Source organism: Carex rostrata, chromosome 11 (assembly GCF_964058835.1).
Source record: "Carex rostrata chromosome 11, lpCarRost1.2, whole genome shotgun sequence".
NCBI classification, from domain to species: domain Eukaryota; kingdom Viridiplantae; phylum Streptophyta; class Magnoliopsida; order Poales; family Cyperaceae; genus Carex; species Carex rostrata.
Genome location: NC_135928.1, coordinates 942,563 through 962,105, shown reverse-complemented (window position 1 = coordinate 962,105; position 19,543 = coordinate 942,563). Strand labels below are relative to the sequence as shown.

At 36.4% G+C, this 19,543-nt stretch overlaps 1 long non-coding RNA gene and 1 pseudogene across 2 annotated transcripts; both read right to left on the bottom strand.

Annotated features, from left to right (window-relative positions):
* Positions 1-7,418: 7,418 nt before the first annotated feature.
* LOC144561898 (uncharacterized) lies at positions 7,419-9,769 on the bottom strand (annotated as a pseudogene). The gene is made up of 3 exons (XR_013513936.1): positions 9,286-9,769; positions 8,189-8,354; positions 7,419-8,041 (listed from the first exon to the last, which is right to left on the bottom strand). The product of XR_013513936.1 is annotated as an uncharacterized LOC144561898 (transcript).
* A 1,688-nt stretch (positions 9,770-11,457) lies between these two features.
* Positions 11,458-13,296, bottom strand: LOC144561492 (uncharacterized). The gene is made up of 3 exons (XR_013513863.1): positions 13,199-13,296; positions 12,307-12,366; positions 11,458-11,562 (listed from the first exon to the last, which is right to left on the bottom strand). It is a non-coding gene; the product is annotated as an uncharacterized LOC144561492 (long non-coding RNA).
* Between the last annotated feature and the right edge of the window lie 6,247 nt (positions 13,297-19,543).

The following is a 19,543-nucleotide window of genomic DNA, read 5'->3' as shown; positions in this document are numbered from 1 at the left end:
ATAAACCTATTGTAATTCTAAACAAGCCAAAGGGATCGTTCGATTCAACATGCACAATTCCAAACAATTAAATAAATAATATGCATACAAAACGGTAAGTACAATTTGACAAGGTCCAGGAAACCCGTACCTGCTATTGTGGTGTAGTTCGCTACCGTTTCTTCGTCACTCTTTACTTTAGAACTCAAACCTAGATCATGTAACACGGTTTCTAAATTAGTATTTAATATATTTTCATTTGACTGTCATTCAAGATATAATCAAATATATTTATTGCCATCTAATCTAACTTATATAAACAAATTTAATAACATAGTCGAATTCCAAACTAACTGTCGGACTATTATCAAATTAATTTATATATATATGTATATAATATAAAATACTCAAATACAAACCGAAAGGAAACAGAAAAAAAAACAGAGGAGACATACATGAAAAGACAAGGAGGTATAATATGACTATCTACACGGAGGCATGAAATATATATATAAGTATTATAAAATAATTCAATTTCAAATCCGAAATGCAAACAGAGAAAAACTAACGACACAAGTTTCTATATTGATTAAATACAAAAATTGAAACGTATCTGACTATCTAAGCCAAGGCATGTTTATATAAATATAATATAAGACAATCCAATTCCAAATGAATGTAACAAAAAGAAACAAACAAAACGCAACTCAAATAACTATTAGTTTAATGAAATTGAAAACATTGGTTTGCACGGATTGGTCAGTATATGAATGAAAAAGAATAAAAAAATTGACAACAAGGATAGAGTTTGATGACCTCTGTGACTATGGCGGAAGAAAAGGAATAAACAATTGAGAAGAATACAGAATCGGTGAAGATGCGGAAGAAATAAATAGAGAGATGCGAACAGACGGTTATTATCACATATATAACGCGGCTTCTAACTTGAATCAGGGGTTAAGTGCCGACTATTCTGAGCAGTTGCGACTCTTATTTCGAGTAACTAATCAGATATATATATATATACACACCCCTATATATCTATGTATTGTGGCTGTCGGTTATTTATACTAAACTTTGAGTCTTGTGTTTTCGGGTTATAATCATACCCTATTTACATACTATTTAAATACTGCTACTGCTACGTCCAAGACGTAGCGAAGCAACAGAGATCGTGAATTGAACACAAGATCAAGCAATTCGATTCAATTTCAAAGAATTGAATCTAAGATACCAGTAAAAAACAGTAGAGAAAATGGATAGATAGAAACCTAGAAAATCTTATTTCATTTCATAACCTTGTTTCAGGATTACACTGGCCTTATATAGGCGATTACATTGCAACAGAAATAACAGAATTTGGTTGAGTATTATTCAATCCTTCAAGCTGTGACACCTCAATGGAGGGTCCATTTCAGTTTCCCTTTGACTGCCTGCTCCGTTTTCTCTGTTTAGTGGGACCCTATCATCAGCGATGCCTTCCTAACGGCACAGCTCTTTCTAACGGTACGTTCTGTTTATTAAGTGAACAGTGGGACCCGCTGTCAGTTCCTTCCTCTTCTCTTTTAAAATCAACGGTTGCCCCCAATTCTGCTGCCTCTCGTTGCATTCCCTCCCCCTTGAGAAATTGCTCGCCCTCGAGCTTAAGTTTCTTGTAGCCCCACCCTATTTCAAGGTTGCCTGACTCATTGGTGTGCTCAATATCGTGTGAAATCATATGTAATCCCAAATTCTGTCCCTCGTGCTTGATAGGTTGTAGCCCGGTCACCTCTAAGCTGAATAAGCTGGAAATTGCATTTCTAGGATCGTTCGCCTTCAATTCTTCGTAAATGTCCTCACACATTTTCGCATCTGCAAACGGACCTCCTGAAATTAACTCGATTTTTCTACCCTCGTGTTTGATCTCACAGGTTCCTTTTTCAAAATCCATTGTTACGGGTCCGACCTTTTTCATCCAGCTGACTCCAAGTATTACATCGTACCCTTGTATATCTAATAACCTGAGATTAGCTACTAATTCATGGCCCTGTAGTTGAAATTTCAGATTATTACACACGGACTCCGATATCATCCGCCTACCATCCGCCAATTTAACCTTCAAGTGCCTTGTTTTTTCAATTGGGAGCTTCAAGTGGTTAACAACTTCAGGGTGGAGGAATGAATGCGAGCTCCCACTGTCCAGTAGTGCCACTATAGGGAATTGACCAATCTTTCCATCAACTCTCAGTGTTGTGCTGTCGAGATCATCTCCCGGCTCACAATTAGCAATGGTTGCTTCCTTCTCTTGCCCAGTGCTGAGTTCAACCATTTCACTGCCCCATTCTTCTTCTTCCCCACCTTCAGCAATCAAGGCATGAAGAGCTTGCTTTGAACACTTGTGGCCCGGATAAAACTTATCCCCACACTTGTAACAAAGACCTTTGGTTCTTCGTTCTTCCATTAAGCTTTGAGCAGGATTGTGGTGTCTGGTGTTTTGATTTGTGGTGTCTTTCCAATTTTTGTTTGGTTCTTGATAGTTGGTAGTATCACAAATTTGGGTTCTAACTGAATTATGGCTCATCCTTCTGGAATTTGTGCTAAATGAGAGTTCTAATTGCCTTGCTGTCTGGAAAGCGTCATCTAGAGAGCCAGGTTTAAACAACCCAATTGTATTTTGAATTTCTTCCTTCAACCCGCTGATGAAACACTCTCTGAAAAACAACTCACTATCTATTCTTACTTGGCTCATCAATCTAGATTTTGCTCTGGAGAAGTTCTTGATATAATCATCAATACTGCCTTGTTGTTGGATTTTCTTGAACTCTGCTATTGGATTAGCACTGATTCTAGCAAAATACCTTAGCACTTCTTCAATTAGTATTGGCCATGGTGGTTCTGGTTTCGCCAATTTGTAGCCTTTGTACCATTCTTTTGCTTCGCCCGTGAAGTGCATCGTGGCCATTCTCACTTTATACATCTCCGATGTCTGGAAAACATCGAAATAGTAATTACTTTCCTCAACCCAGTCAGTTGGGTCATCACCATTAAAGGTTGGGAAGTCGAAACGAGGAATGTTGAATCTTGGTTCTGGATTGGAGCTATTGCCATGCCAATTATCTCGTCTTCGTCTTGCATCTTCTTGATTTTCATCAAGAATTGGAGGTCGTTCCTGATTGCGCTTCGGAGGGTTGACGGGCTGACTATGGCTGGTCTCTCCAATTTCGTGATGTTGTTTAGCGGCCAGCCCCTCCATCATCTCCATCATCTTGCTCATGCCAACCTTGAATTCATCTTCAATTCGCCCCATTCTATCACTCAGCTCTCTTTGAGATGATTCAGACCTGGAGACTTTATCACTAATTACAGCCATGTCGAGTTGGCGCTGCTCATCATCCCCTGAATTGGAACCTCGTGTCTTCCCCGCCATTGATGAGTTCTTGGAGTTCTTGCTGCGTTGCCTTCCCAGGGTTGCTTCGAACGGCTCTGATACCAATTGCTACGTCCAAGACGTAGCGAAGCAACAGAGATCGTGAATTGAACACAAGATCAAGCAATTCGATTCAATTTCAAAGAATTGAATCTAAGATACCAGTAAAAAACAGTAGAGAAAATGGATAGATAGAAACCTAGAAAATCTTATTTCATTTCATAACCTTGTTTCAGGATTACACTGGCCTTATATAGGCGATTACATTGCAACAGAAATAACAGAATTTGGTTGAGTATTATTCAATCCTTCAAGCTGTGACACCTCAATGGAGGGTCCATTTCAGTTTCCCTTTGACTGCCTGCTCCGTTTTCTCTGTTTAGTGGGACCCTATCATCAGCGATGCCTTCCTAACGGCACAGCTCTTTCTAACGGTACGTTCTGTTTATTAAGTGAACAGTGGGACCCGCTGTCAGTTCCTTCCTCTTCTCTTTTAAAATCAACGGTTGCCCCCAATTCTGCTGCCTCTCGTTGCAGCTACATACATATATACGATTAAATTTTATTTTTTTGAGCATAACTTTACATGATTTGTGACTATTCAAAGATGATAATACGTTAGTTCTGGGTCTCTGGTTTTGAGTAATCATAACAGTTTAGAAAGAGGAGAAATATATATATATAGAGATGGGCTATGGTGCATTGCAATGCATAGGCCATGGTGTGCATTGGACCATAAATCACCGATTCAAAGTCCAAATGACCGATCCAAACCGTTCATCTTGTTCTCCATATTAATATGTGCTTGGAGACCAAATTTTATATTTTTTGGAATTTTTTTACTATTTATTAAGCCACTTTGAAAATCGCTGATCCAACGGTGACTGTTTGGAACAGTAAAATCAGAAGCCACCGTTGGATCAGCGATTTTCAAAGTGGCTTAATAAATAGTAAAAAAATTCCAAAAAATATAAAATTTGGTCTCCAAGCACATATTAATATGGAGAACAAGATGAACGGTTTCGATCGGTCATTTGGACTTTGAATCGGTAATTTATGGTCCAATGCACACCATGGCCTATGCATTGCAATGCACCATAACCCATCTATATATATATATATATAATTATTAACATCGTACCTTAATTTAATATTTTAATTTTCGTGGTATTACAGTAAGTATTAGAGATTATTTGATGCTTAGTTATCCAAGAAATTATCAATGAATATAACTAGTAGGATACAATATATAGAAGTCATATGGTACAATAATCGTTTGGCAATGAGCGAGTAGTAGATGTCCGTTTAATTTCAGCACATCAACTCAGTGAGTTTGTGCATTATTATGAGAATATACTATTCAACTTTGTGATAAGGCCTTGTTCTTACTTGCTACTTCAAGCTAAGAGAGCAACTCCAAACATCATAACAAAAAAAGTATACATTTTATGTCTAAGAGTATGGTGAGTACCAGTAGCCGCCAACTATCTTACTTGAAGCAAAAAATTACCTATTTTAAAATTCATCATTTAGGTCTTAAAATTTAAACCCTAAATTATTTACCTAAACTTACAAATACTAACAATATTTTTCTGATTTAAGTCATATGCAAAAAATCCCAGCAGCTAGAAAAAAAACTCGGCAGAAAAATTCCAGCAGCACAGTTTTTTTCTAGCAGCAAATTCAACAGCAAAAATTGAGATTTAAAGCAATAAAATTAACTCATTTATGCATATTAAAAACATATGGTCTAGTCATGTCCTTGCTGCAAATTTTCATCTTTTTATCCTCTTGGAATTGATCAAAGAAGAAGGCAAATTTCTGAATTTTAGCAGCAAGAATTCTGCTGCTATGTTTCCACTTGTTCTTGGTGATAAACATCATTAAGATGTGTAGAATGATCATTAAAATTAAGAAAAGCCTTCTAAGTACCTGTAGGCATAGTTTGGATTCTTCTCCTGCATTATAATCATTATATTTCAATGTTTTTCACAGCCTTTTTCTAATTCTAGTCAAATCTGTTCAAAATAGGTTCAGTTGTGGGGCATGGCTTCTTGCAGCAGATTAAGTACAATTTTAAGCTTCAAAAGGCTTCAAACTTCACCTATAAATAGCCCCCTGCATCTTCACTTCATCTTCATGGTTGGTTAGAGCATCTAAAGCACAAAAAAGAGAGTAAAAACGTCCATAATTCAGTCCACAGAAAAAAAAACAGCAAGGAAGAAAAATAGTTTTTCACAAATATCCTCATGAAACCCTAACATAATGAGCCTAAAAAAATCATGAGTGACAACCCTGCTATGCTATTCCATTAACCAAGTTCTCAAAATACTAAAACCATCCATCCAAGCCATCAAAGAAATTATCATGACGTTCTAACAACGAGAATGAAGACCAACGTGGCTTGAATTTTTTTTGATTAATTTCCATTTTTAGTTGCTTTGTTTCTTTTTTTTCTTCTTCCTTCCTTCTTTTTATTGTTATTGTCAAGCTTGGTTATCTCATTTTGTAACATATATTATCATTGAAATATATTTTTGAAAGCTAGAATTAGTAGAGACCAATTTATCGGATGAATGTGGTGCCTAACACCTTCCACATTCATAACCAAGACACGAACCTAGCTTATCCATGGACATATATAAATTAGATTGTGTATTTCCCATTGCATAATAGGTGGCGACTCCGAATAAAATTTAAATTACATTTAAAAGGTTGAGTCGAGCGTTGGTTTCGTAGCACGGTAGCTACATATAGTTTGTTAGGAAGTCAAACAATTACACCTCATCTAGAGGTTAAACAATTAAACTCCATCTAGAAGTAAAACACTTATACTCTGGGGAGGAGAAATAATTTTCCACCTTAATTCTCATGATTGTCTTATGCCAAAGCTGATTCAAAACTTAAAGAACTGAAGTGCAAAATTTAATACATGATTCCATAAAAGTTCCTATTGAATAAGTCGATCTCTTGAGACCAACTGTCTCCGCGAGCACAAGACTTGTCTCTAATGGCAAGAGGCCCTTTTTACTGTGTAGCCATCTAGTTGTGAGAATAAGTCTTCCAAAATATCAATACCTTACTCTTGAGAAATCCTCCAATTCCTTTATGGACCTCTCCTCTCTTTCTTAGATAGTGGAAGAAGAAGAGAATGCCATATATCTGTATATCTATCAATAACCTCTCAGAGTCTGTGTTGTGTGTTATGATATCTTACGCCTTGGGAATCAATCCACTTAAATAAGGAAACATAAATTCTGGCAACGCATCTTCGATCGCATGACCAACCAGATTACATGAGAACTGACTTACCATAATTAACCAGAGCTTTGTGCGGCCTGCACAACTCTCTAAAAATTATCTGATTTATGTACTTTGTATATGCATTTCTCCTTAATTGCAAATCTCACAATCAGTCCATCAATAATTTGAACTTTGCTCGTATAGATCTACACATTTATAAACTACACCCTAATGAATATATAAATTGTCGAATATCCTTAATCTTTATAGATCCCTTTAATAGAACAATCATACATGACAATATACAATTCATAATTATATCACATATATAGGGGTGCAAATGGATCGAATAGTGGCTATGTTGCATAGATACGGATACGAGTATCGTATCAGATATGATACGGATACGGCGATATGGCAATTTTCAAAAATGAAGGATACGATACGGCTATTAATATTATTTTAATTATATGATTAATTCAATATTTATATTACAACTCCACAAATAAAAAAAAATTAAAACTTTGCTATAGTATATGTACACATTCATCTCACCCAAATTTATAAATTTATCTAAAAAACTAATTTAAATTAAATAACAACAATTACAAACATACAATTGATAGTAACAACCGAAAATTATAATATCAACAACATAAAATTAGATCCATAACATCCATTCAAATTCAAATCAAATAGACTAAACACTTCATAAAATTCAAAGTCCATAAAATTAAACTTAAGTTCATACTTCATAATAAATTAGACTAATTAATTAAAAGATCCAACACAACAAGTGAAATACTAAATCTCCAAAACAAGTTCATACTTCATCTAATACAACACATTATTGCCAAACACTATCATCTCAAACTCCGGCTCATCAAGTGAAAGACTTGCAACGGCAAGTTGCTCGGCACCATCAAATGGCTCATGTGCATCACCCGCCACATCCCAAAACCTACTCTCTCCTGTTGAATATTGGGGGGATCTTCTAGAAAGAAGTCTTAAGTTAGAATGCACAAAAACCAAATCCTCGGCACGCTTGGGTGTCATTTGATTTCTCTTAGCATCATGAATAAGAGAATAAGTTTTCCAATTTCTCTCGCAACATGAAGATGATGACGGTTGATTGAGCAACTTCAAAGCTACATATTGGAGATTAGGAGTCGGCCCACCATAAGTCACCCACCAATCAAGTGGCTTTACTACTCCCCTATCCACAATAGAATCATGTACATCAAATCCGCCACCACAAATGGAGAATCTAACAAATTCTTCTTGCACGCATCTCATTCGTCATTATTTGGAAAGAGTCTTTTAACACATTGATTTCTCATGCTTGATATCTTTCCGCCCAAATGAGGAGGCACACGATTTGAATTAACATTAAGCCATTGTGCACTATAGTACCTATTACAAAAATATTTAAGTAAAAACATGCATTAGTTGTCAAATATAGTGAATTCTTTGTTAAAATCAGATCTGGACAGAATGTCTTAATATGTTTTTTTTTTCAAAAAAAAAATACTTAAAATGAAAACACAAGTGTATCAATACCTTGGGTTCAATGAGTGAGCCAAGCAATGAAGAGGAGTGTTGCTTTTTGCCCATCTTTCGTTCAAAATTGAGCTCACCACATTGAAAAATGTTGATTCTTCATCATCTCTCTTTCCCTCATGACGATAAATGATGGCTTTCACTTTATCAATCAAAGGATTTAAGCCTCCCACTTACAACGAGCTTAGAACTACCCTCCTAGATAGAGAGAGGATTCATTTTGGTCGTTTACTCGAGTCACTTAAGAGCAAATGGGTACAAAATGATGTATCTATTGTAACCGATGGATGGACAGATGTACAAAGAAGGCCTTTAATAAACTTTGTCACAATAACCGATGGCAGGCCGATGTTTCTAAAGGCTATTAATTGCCAAGGTAAGGTAAAAGATAGATATTTTATTTCCAAAATGATTAAAGAAGTGATTGATGAGGTTGGGTCTCAAAAGGTGGTACAAGTAATTACAGATAATGCTCCAGTTTGTAAGGCAGTGGGGATGATAATTGAAGCCCAATATCCTAACATCTTTTGGACACATTGTGTTGTTCACACACTTAACCTTGCTTTGAAAAATATATGTGCCGCAAAAAATACCCAACCTAATCAAATTGTCTATGATGAATGTAGTTGGATTAGTTTGGTGTCCTCGGATGTGTTTTCCATCAAGAATTTTATTAACAATCATTCAATGCGGTTGCATATGTATCTTGAGTGTTGTGAACTCAAGTTACTTTCGGCGCCCGAGACACGTTTTGCTTCAGTAATTGTTGTGCTGAAAAGGTTCTTTCAAGTTAAAAAGGGGCTAAAAGAGATGGTTATAAAAGAATGTTGGAGTAATTATCAAGAGGATAATATTGATAGAGCTAACTTTGTGAGGGAAAAGATCCTAGATGAAGCAGGGTTTTGGAAGAAAATTGAGTATATTCTTGAGTTCACCGAGCCGATTTATGAGATGTTGAGAATTGCGGACACCGACAACCCTGTTTGCATTTAGTGTATGAGATGTGGGATTCCATGATTGTTTTTTTTTCCCACTATTTGACAACAAAACATAAGAGTTAATGAAATGGGGGTTTCTCGCAAAATTAAAAGAGGGACATCCCGTGTAAAATGCCCTAGCAATCTCCTCCTTAATTTCATTTCTTTTAGCCACATCATATGCTTTATCGATAGATGTTGGCATCCTTTGCCTCTTTCCTTCTCTCACTCCCATGGAAACTGAGGTAGTAGGACACGAGGAAGAGCCACTTGCACTTGGTAGTGGGACATGGTTGGGCACCTTCGCATTTTCCCTCAAATCTGCCTCATCTTGCAATTTCTTTAGCCTGCTAACCTCCTCATGTGTCACCTTGTCACATATTTTAATACCTTGTCCAGTTATTTTGAGTAAATGTGCCTTCACTCGAAAGTATGACCCCTTGAATGATGCCTTGCAAAAATTACAAATGAACGCCTTATTACCTCCAGCACCTGACCTCTCTGTCATCACCACATATTCCCATAATGGTGTGAAATTAGTAACATTGCTTGAGACAGTACTACCTATGCTATCCGGGGTTGAACACATTAAAGAGGACTGCATGATGTTAGAGAATACATAGAAAATTAGAAATCAATTACAAATAATAATAATTAATAAGAGAAAACAATTCCCAAATAAAATACATAATATAGAATGCAACAGGAATAAATTTTATTAAGTTCAGTCAATCAAATTAACTACAATGGTACAATATATAAGATTACAACAATTTCAATCTGTTAAACGGCAGTCCATAATTTATTATAAAAATCATTCAATCTGAAATTGAACTCTCAAATATTAATCAAACAATAAATGATATAGGCATATATCATATATCAACAATGATTTTACCTCAGTACGTGATTTTACGGTATACTTGTTTAATGCACAAATTCAAGGTACAAACTTCAAATCGATTTCTGACCTTGAATAAAAAAAATCAATTAACAGTTGAAAGGTACATAAATGACAAATAATGATTCGAGACAGAATCTAACAGAAGATTATAACTGGCCAATTGAAAGAAAATCGAGCTGTAAATCAGAGGAGGATATACGGAGGAGAGCCGAAGATGCACTTAAAAGAAAATAACTTAGCCGGAGAGAGAAGACAGAGAAGCAAAGGTACGGCGAAGAGAAGCCGAGCGTCGAGCGCCGGCCGGAGAGCGTCGTATTGCACCGAGAGAGAGAGAGAAAGTAGAGGGTTTTTTTTTTCTATTTTTTGTTTGGGCTGCGCGTCCAGGAGCGGAGAAAATGAAAACCTAACATTTGAAACGTATCCAACTCTTATAAGCCGTATCACATGATGTATCGAAGGGAAAGGGATACGCCACATAACCTGATACGCCAGCTGGCGTATCAGAGCCGTATCGGGTGCGTATCCATGTCCGATACGCACCCGATACGGGTACGGGGCCTAAAGTGGAGTATCGGGGTAACATAGGATAGTGGTAAAACCATATCTGAATCCGCTTTTATTTTTCGGATACAGATACGGATCGGATATCAGATATCCAAAGATATATACATAAATATTTTCATAATATATATATATTAAATTATATAGTATATATCTACTATTCGAATATGGATAATTAAAATTCAAAATCATATCTGTATCTGTATCCGTATCCGCACAGATATTTGATAGGGTGGAAATCAATACTTATAATATTTATAACCCTATTGTCTAATCTACTGTCGATTCACAAGTGAATGAATCTATCGTATAGTATAAGATTAGGGTGTCGATCCGCAGGGATGGTGTATTAAGAGATCTAAGATATAAACTAAGTTCTAGCTTATCGGTTCCTTTAGGTTAGTTGATTGTGTTTGATTGATTGATCGTTGGTTGTTTGGTTGTAATGTTGAATTACAACAGAAAAGTAGTAGTAGATTAAGTGTTTAGAAGATGAGCTTCTAGGGAATCAGACATTATTTCATTCAAACTTGTGTTTAATCTAGGTTCTAGTTGTTATAACAATTGCGCATGGTCTGTCACCAACCGCATGCTACTGCTAATACCTATCAATGTAAAGTCACTCAATAGCATGCGGCTCTGTCACTGTGACACCCCGAGACAACCCGCCACGTATTTCTACGTAAGGCGTGTGCACATCACATACATTATCAATAAAATTTAATAAAGCCACATTTTATTCCATAAGCAAAAGAGTTTTCACAAGCGATCATGGCAGGCATGGCTAGTAACACAGACACTGCCATGCCTGCTCAATGTATCAATATATAATCATAGAAACAAAATTTAAACAATATGTGGCAATTTATCACTAATATGTCTTCCCGCTTAGTCTCACTCTTGTCCTTGCTCGAATCCTTCCTTTTCGTTACCTGGAACCCACATAAAAGTGGAACGGGTGAGAGATCAAACCTTCTCTCAGTGCAGGATTTAGTTCCAGCCTAGAGTTTATAAAACCTTTACTTATATTCACAAATATGATAAGAAATAAAATGCATATGTATTCCCTAATGCAATGCATCTACTACTATATATTTCCTTAATCATTCTTTCATTTTCTTTTCTTATTTTTCTTGTTTCTCCGACCGCAGAACTCCCGCCCGACGCCGGAAGAAACCACTTAATTTCCTTGTTTCTTCGACCGCGAAACTCCCGCCCGACTCCGAAAGAAACCGCCAACTCAACCGCGGAACTCCTGCCTGACGCTGAGAGGCTGTCGCCCTAACCACGGAACTCCCGCCAGACGCTAGGGTTAGACCCGTGACAGGACCGCTTTCGCCTACAGTCACGTTATCGAGGGGTCCAGTCGAACACTAGACCCAATGTATACATCCCAATATGCAAGCATATTGGCCCCTGTTCAATTACCATATTCGTTTTTTTTCCAAACACATTTATTCAATCACACAGTTCATGCCATGCTCAACACATCCTATTCATGCAAGTCCATTGGTCAATATATGAATCCTATCATTTCATGCAAGTTATTTGTGTCTACTCAAGTCACACGAATGGTTCGACAACAACATGCATAAATCCGACTAATGCAATAATAATAAACAGTTTAATGACAATAGGAAAGTAAAATAGTTTTATAAAGTCTAGGAAACCCGCACCTGTTGTCGTAGGGAAGTCGTTAGGCGTCTCGAGATCTTCTAGGGTTCCAGGGTTCGAACCTAAACGACATGTACACAATACTCCTAAATTAGTGTTGCGCATTAATTATTATATATAAACAAAATAGATGATTTTAGCCTCTGTTAACTTTATCTTTATCATAATTGAGAGCTTTTGTTTTGACTAGATATAATAATAAAAATATATCCAATTAAATATATAATAAGTTTGAAATTATAATATAATAATATAATTTAACATAGACTAAATATAGATCAAAATAATTTATTTGTTTTATTCCAATAAACAAAACAGATATGAAATTAATAAGATACTAATGATGACAATTAGTGAGTTTAGTCAATTTCTATTCGAAGTTATCAAACATAAAAGTATACATCATATTCCGATTTTGAAATCAGATCTTGATTACTTGATGAAAGGAAAACACTGAAACAAATTATATGATTGCAATTGAATAATACCAAAATATTAAGAGAATAATTTCGGATTATAATACCTTTAAAGAACTAAATTTTCAGATTTTAATTAAGGAATACTTATTCATAAATTTATAGAACTTAGAACGAAATTGATTCTATCAACAAGATCCAACTTATCATCTCCTAATCTATTTAATTTATGCAACAAAATAATAAAATGTTTAATAAAGAAATTGTCAGACTTTTATTAAAGTTAAAGAAATTAATCTCTATCAAATTAATTATATGATCTCGGATAATATGAATAATAAACTCAATACATTAAAAATAAAGTTTTCAGATTTCTTTTAAATATAATTTCAGAAATTCTAAAAAGTAAATAAAAATTCAGATTATAATTAGATGTACTTATTCATGAACTATTATAATCTAAGAATAAACTTATTACTTGAAATTTGCAGTTTAGGAAAGGTAGGCGCAGCAGTCACTGTTTTGGACGGTTCTCAGCAGTCGAGACTCCGATTGGGATGAATCCAGCGCTCATGGTTCTGTATCGCCGAGCACTACAACTCTCATGTTGATTGCTTCTCCAAAATATGGACGTACAGGCGGTGGTTCTCTTCGGAAGTTGGCTGGCCGGTTTGGATCCAGCAGGGGTTTAGATCCGAAATGATGAGGGAAAGGGTGCTGTGGCGGCTAGGGTTAGGGAAAAGAAAGCGGGGGGGGGGGGGGGGGGGGGGGGGGGGTGGCTGTGGAGAGGCTTTATATAAGGTAGGGTTAGGTTTAGAAGATGATTTGTGATTTTTGGGCTTGAGTTTAGTGGACCAACATATTGTAAATTCGGATTTGAGCCCATGACAGAATTTCGTTTTAATGTTTGTCTTCTAAGATTGAAATAACTGGAATTATAAGTTCGAAATTTGAAGAAAGTTAAAATGTAAGAGTTGTAAGTTTTTCTGTTACGGTTCTAACGCAATTAGTTTCACCTTAATCCTAATTTCTAGTGAGGAGAAAAGATAAAAATGATCGATAAAGGTCTGCAGTCTCCGAACTGAAATATTTGCTGACTTTACAATTTTATGGAGAATCCTACTTTTGGAATTTAGGATAGTCTTCTACACGAAAGTTGTAGATCATGAAGTTATATTTTCAGGTATTAAATTTCATTTCAATCCGAATTGATATGAGTGATCTGTGATTGAAATACTAACAGTTGTCCATCTGAAAATTACAACTGAAGCTAAATTCGAGAGGTTATCGAAAAGAAGTAACTCAAATCGAGGTTTTAAATAAGGATTTGATTTGTATTTATTTCATAATTGCTGAGACCCGCTAAAGAATATATTTATTTTAAAAATTAAATGGGATATTATTTGAATTTTTGTGAGAGTTCCTACAATATTTTCTATATGGACAATCACACGTGTGATCCTAACTCAAGACGTGTATATAATTATTATTTGTTCCTAAATTTATCGGTATAAAAATAATAATCGATGTAACGGAATATTACAGTCACCATCCGTACATGTCTGAATAAACCGTACAAAGTCTGGTTTATACTCCAGGCAGAATTGCACGGTTTGATCAGAACCGCACACACCCTGCACTGGTATCAATTGCGATTTGAGAGCTACTAATCTTGTTTTAGTGTCTATCACTGGGTCGGCATCATAACACCCTAATTGAGTAAGTCCTGGTTCGGGTACTTAGTACAATTGCATGAAGATTAATGATAAGTCCTAATTACTAATATTTCACAATACCAATAATCAAGATTACCCAACTATTAGTTATGGAATGCGACGTTCGTCTGCTAAACCATATCCTAATGGGGTTCCTTACTGTAGTTCGAATATGAGCAGTCAACTGGTCAGTCATATTCTACTTGTATCTAAGATACTTATATTCTTAGAATATTGGTTAACCCCACAATTGTATGGATGGAGTGTACATCTCCAAACATACAATGTCACTTTAAGCACACAATAAGCAAGAACATAAGGCATAAATCTCAGTAAGAATTCATATCATTGTGCAATAATAATTATAAATGAACAACTAGATTAAACTCATAAGAATTCAAGATTACATGTCTTCACCCTATAAAAAGGTTGCTTAGCTGCTCATGGCGGGTTCAACAACAAAAAAGACAAAATACATAAAGAAAGAGAGCAATAAAGAGAGAGATGGAAGGAGAACACCTATGCTGCCTTTTCTCTCATGCACGCCGTTTTCAAGTCTTGTCTCTTCCTCCTCTTCTAATAGAGATCTTGCTATTCTATTGATTTCTCCTTTGCATAGCCTCCATAAGAGTGAAACCCTAGTTCTAAGTGCTCTCTAATGTAAAATGTGTCTTCAGATGTTTAGAGATTCGAGAGAGAGATCTTTCCCTGGCGTCCAATATCAATGAAAAATTGTAATTATCTAAAATCAAGTGAAATAACAAAAAAGAATATGATTCTCTAAAAAATAAGTAATTGTAACCCGATAAATGACAATATTTTAGGCTAAGTGATAGGAAAAATAACGACTTATTTCATCCCTATCACACCCCCAAGCTTAAACCTTTGTTCTTTCCAAACAAACAATCTGAGAATTTTGTTTGTCCCAAAATAAAATACAAAGATTTACGAATGTGATAGATTTGATTGTCCCCAAGCAAATCTCAGCAATTCGTTCCCAGGTCATATTACCTTGGTTTGAACCTCTAACCATTGCTCTAAACTGAATTACAAGACTTGTCAAATTATTTCAGATCTGGATTTGCCATAAAATTGCTTGCTCAAACTCTAATTTTGTACTTGAATGAAGATCTTTTAGGAATAGAAACATTTGCATTCACAACACCATTCTTGACTTTAATCGGAATCTTTAAAAAACAAAAATTTAAAACTATTACTATGAGAATACCTATAAAGAAGATAAACATTCATTTCACAATTCCCCTTATGCCTTGATCTCTTTCTTCGACCATACCATTGGGTTTGGGATAAAGTTAAGTGACTAAGTGTGTTAGTAAAGTATGACTTATGCAAATGCAAAAAATTTGAAAATTTAAAAATGAGGTAAAAACTAAAAATGCAGAAATTAAAAATTAAAAAGATATAAAATCCACCTTCTCACTTGGTCCAGTTTCACCTTTCTAACGCATAGATACAAACGAGAGGTTATGCGTTCCGAATGCACCTAAGGATTTCATCGGGCCTTAGATTAAGTCGGGTGAATGGAAAATCTTTTGAGCCTATTGACAACCATTCTTGCGTAGGCGCCCGTACTCATTTTTCTATCTCCCTCTTTTATTCATATTTTTCTATTTTATGAATTTTTTTGTATTTTTGTATTTTTCTGATTTTTTTTGTGTGTTTTTCTTGCATTTTTGAAAAAGTAAATTACTATATACAAATACAAAGTATGAGTCATGTTCACTATGAACAAACACAATTCCTAATTACGCATATCTAGGAATTATCCTTAGACTTTATCAAATTATCGTGGTCAAAACTTAAAAAGAGTGTAATTTGAATATTTTAAATTTATAAAAATCCTCACATGTAACAATCTAAAGTGATTCCATTTTTGAAATTTTCTTTTTAATCTAAAATATGTTGTTAGCCTTAGTTTTTCTTATTCTAAAAAGATCATTCAAGTGTCTTGGAGGATATAGATGTTTCAAGTTTGACTTAACAATTTTCATCCAAATCTTTCTCTTCCACAATTCAACAAGTAGAGACTTCTCTAAACCTAAATACAATTTGCTGAAATCAAACATGCACAACAAAGACTAGGTAAACATCCTAACAAGTCTAACAAGAGACCCTATTCATGGTTAGGTAAAGCCCTAGTTTTCACAAGTACAAAAAGTAAATATGCAATGCTAAGATACATTGTTCCTACACCTTCTCACCCAAGCTTAAATATTTACATCATGGTGATGTTAATCAATTCATAAACTTAAAGGAGAAGGGTCAAAACCAGTGAACTTACAGACTTTAGAAGGGATGATGCGGACTGGCGAAGGTGACTCCTTCCCGTGTGCAATATCGTTGGAAATCCACAAAGGCCTTGCTCATGAGCTTGTTGAAAGTCTCCAAGTGATCGATCCTCTCCAGTATCACATCAAAGTCTACCCCTTCTCTGTTCAAGTATGATATTATGGCTATGGTGGGGGATACAAGCTTGTTAGAATCCCTTAAAATGTGATAGGCAGGGGTCGTACGGCTCAGCGTGCAGTCGTTCTCCACCTGTGCGCAACTGGGCATGCGGTTTGGTCTATCCGTGTGCAACTGGGAAGGTGGCTGATATGGTGCAGTTCTGCTACGACTTAGGTTGCTGCAGCCTGATCTCTGGGAGGATTCTTCTTCTGTTATCCCTAGGCTTTGCGAGGAGATTGTCATGAGTGCGAGGTCATCATCTCCCTCTTCATTCCCGGCTTGGTTGTGAGGGTCGTGATTGGTGGGGACATAGTGGTCGGTGTGGATGAGTGTGAAGTATTTGTTGGCCAAGAAGAGGTAGTAGAGGAGATTGCCCGTGTGCTGATCAAAAGCCATCTTTACATGCTTCGTCCTACTCAAGTAGGTTATGTTGAGGCGATTTTACCCCAAGGCTTCTTGTTCGGGGCTCACATGGATGTTGAGGTATTTGCATAGCAAGGTCACGATCCCTCATACGGCAATAACCCTATCCATGTGCAAATCGGTGGCCATCGCTCCTAGGTGCTCTCAGCACAAATCGGTGGCCACCGCGCATAGGTGCTCTCAGATGAAGTATCCAATGTTCGGCTGTCACATCCACGAGTCATTCTTCATTTGTTGAAGAATAAAGATGTCATGCCCGGTCACCTCGTTATTGGCCTTTCTTGTGGTGAATATGGAATTGGCAAATATGATTTGGGCGTATTGTAAGGGTGCCTCCAAGATGTGGTGCGCTTCCTAAGGATGCTCTTTCTCTAACTCCATTTAGACTTCTTCCCAAAAGCTTTGCCTCGCCATGCAAGGCCATAGTTCGGTATGGCTGAATTTAGGGGTCCCCAAAACCTCATTAATCTCGTGGTACAACATATGATACCCCTTGTTGTAGATAACAAATGATGTGACTCCTCCGTCTACATGAATGGTTGAGACGAGCTCCAAGGTTGGGTGTATGTATGACTTCTCTCTAGTAGGGCCTCCAGATGACAAGGTAATTAGGCATTTACATGCCTAATACAACACTCCAAATGAAGGTGTTTGGAGCACTCTAGTAGTGTCTCCAGATGGCAAGATAACAAAGCATTTACAACCCTAATAAATAACTCCAATTGAAGTTGTTTGGAGCACTCAAGTAGTGTCTCTATATGGCAAGATATTAGGGCATTACAACCCTAAGACAACACTCCAATTGTAGGTGTTTGGAGCACTCTAGTAGTGTCCTCATATGGCAAGATAATAGGACATTTACAACTCTAATACAATACTCCAATTGAAGTTGTCTGGAACAAACCAGTAGTGTCTCGAGATGGCAAGATAATAGGGCATTTACAACCCTAACAAATCACTCCAATTGAAGGAGTTTGGAGCACTCTAGTAGTGTCTCTATATGGCAAGATATTAGAGCATTTACAACCCTAATACAACACTCCAATTGAAGGTGTTTGGAGCACTATAGTAGTGTCTCTATATGACAAGATAATAGGGCATTTACAACCCTAATAAAACACTCCAAATGAAGGTATTTGGAGTACTTTAGTAGTGTCTCCAGATGGCAGGATAATATGGCATTTACAACCCAAATACAACACTTCAATTGAAGGCGTCTGGAGCACTCTAATAGTGTCTCAACATGGCAAGAAAATCTGACATTTACAATCCTTATACAATACTCCAATTAAAGGTGTCTGGAGCACTACCTCCATATTATAAGATAATAGGGCATTTACAACCCTAATACAACTCTCCAATTGAAGAAGTTTGAAGCACTCTAGTAGTGTCTCTATATGCCAAGATAATAGGGCATTTACAACCCTAATACAACATTCCAATTGAAGGTGATTGGAGCACTCTAGTAGGGCCTCTAGATGGCAAGATAATAGCGCATTTACAATCCTAATACAACACACCAATGGAGGTTGTTTGGAGCACTCAAGCATTGTCCCTATATGACAAGATAGTATGGCATTTACAACCCTAATAGAACACTCCAATTGAAGGTATATGGAGCACTACAGTAGGACCTCTAGATGGCAAGACAATATGGCATTTACAATCCTAATACACCACTCAAAAGAAAGCTGTTTGGAGAACTCTAGTAGTATCTCCGAATGGCAAGAAAAAAGAGCATTTATGACCCTCACAAATTACTCCAATTGAAGTTGTTTGGTGCACTCCAATGGGGTCTCTATATGGAAGATAATAGGGAATTTATAACCCTAATGCAACACTCCAAGTGAAGGTGTTTGAAGTACTGTCGTAGTGTCTCCAAATGGCAGGATAATATGGCATTTAAAGCCCTAATACAACACTCCAATTGAAGGTGTTTGGAGCAGTCTAGTAGTGTCTGCATATGGGAAGATAATAGAGCATTTACAACCCAAATAAAACACTCCAATTGAAGGTGTTTGGGGCACTCCAGTAGTGTTTCTATATGGCAGGATAATAAGGCATTGACATCCCTAATACAACACTCCAATTGAAGGTGTTTGGAGTACTCTAGTAGTGTCTCCAGATGGCAGGATAATATAGCATTTACAACCCTAATATAACACTCCAATTGAAAGAGTTTGGAGCATTCTAGTAGTATCTCCATATGGCAAGAT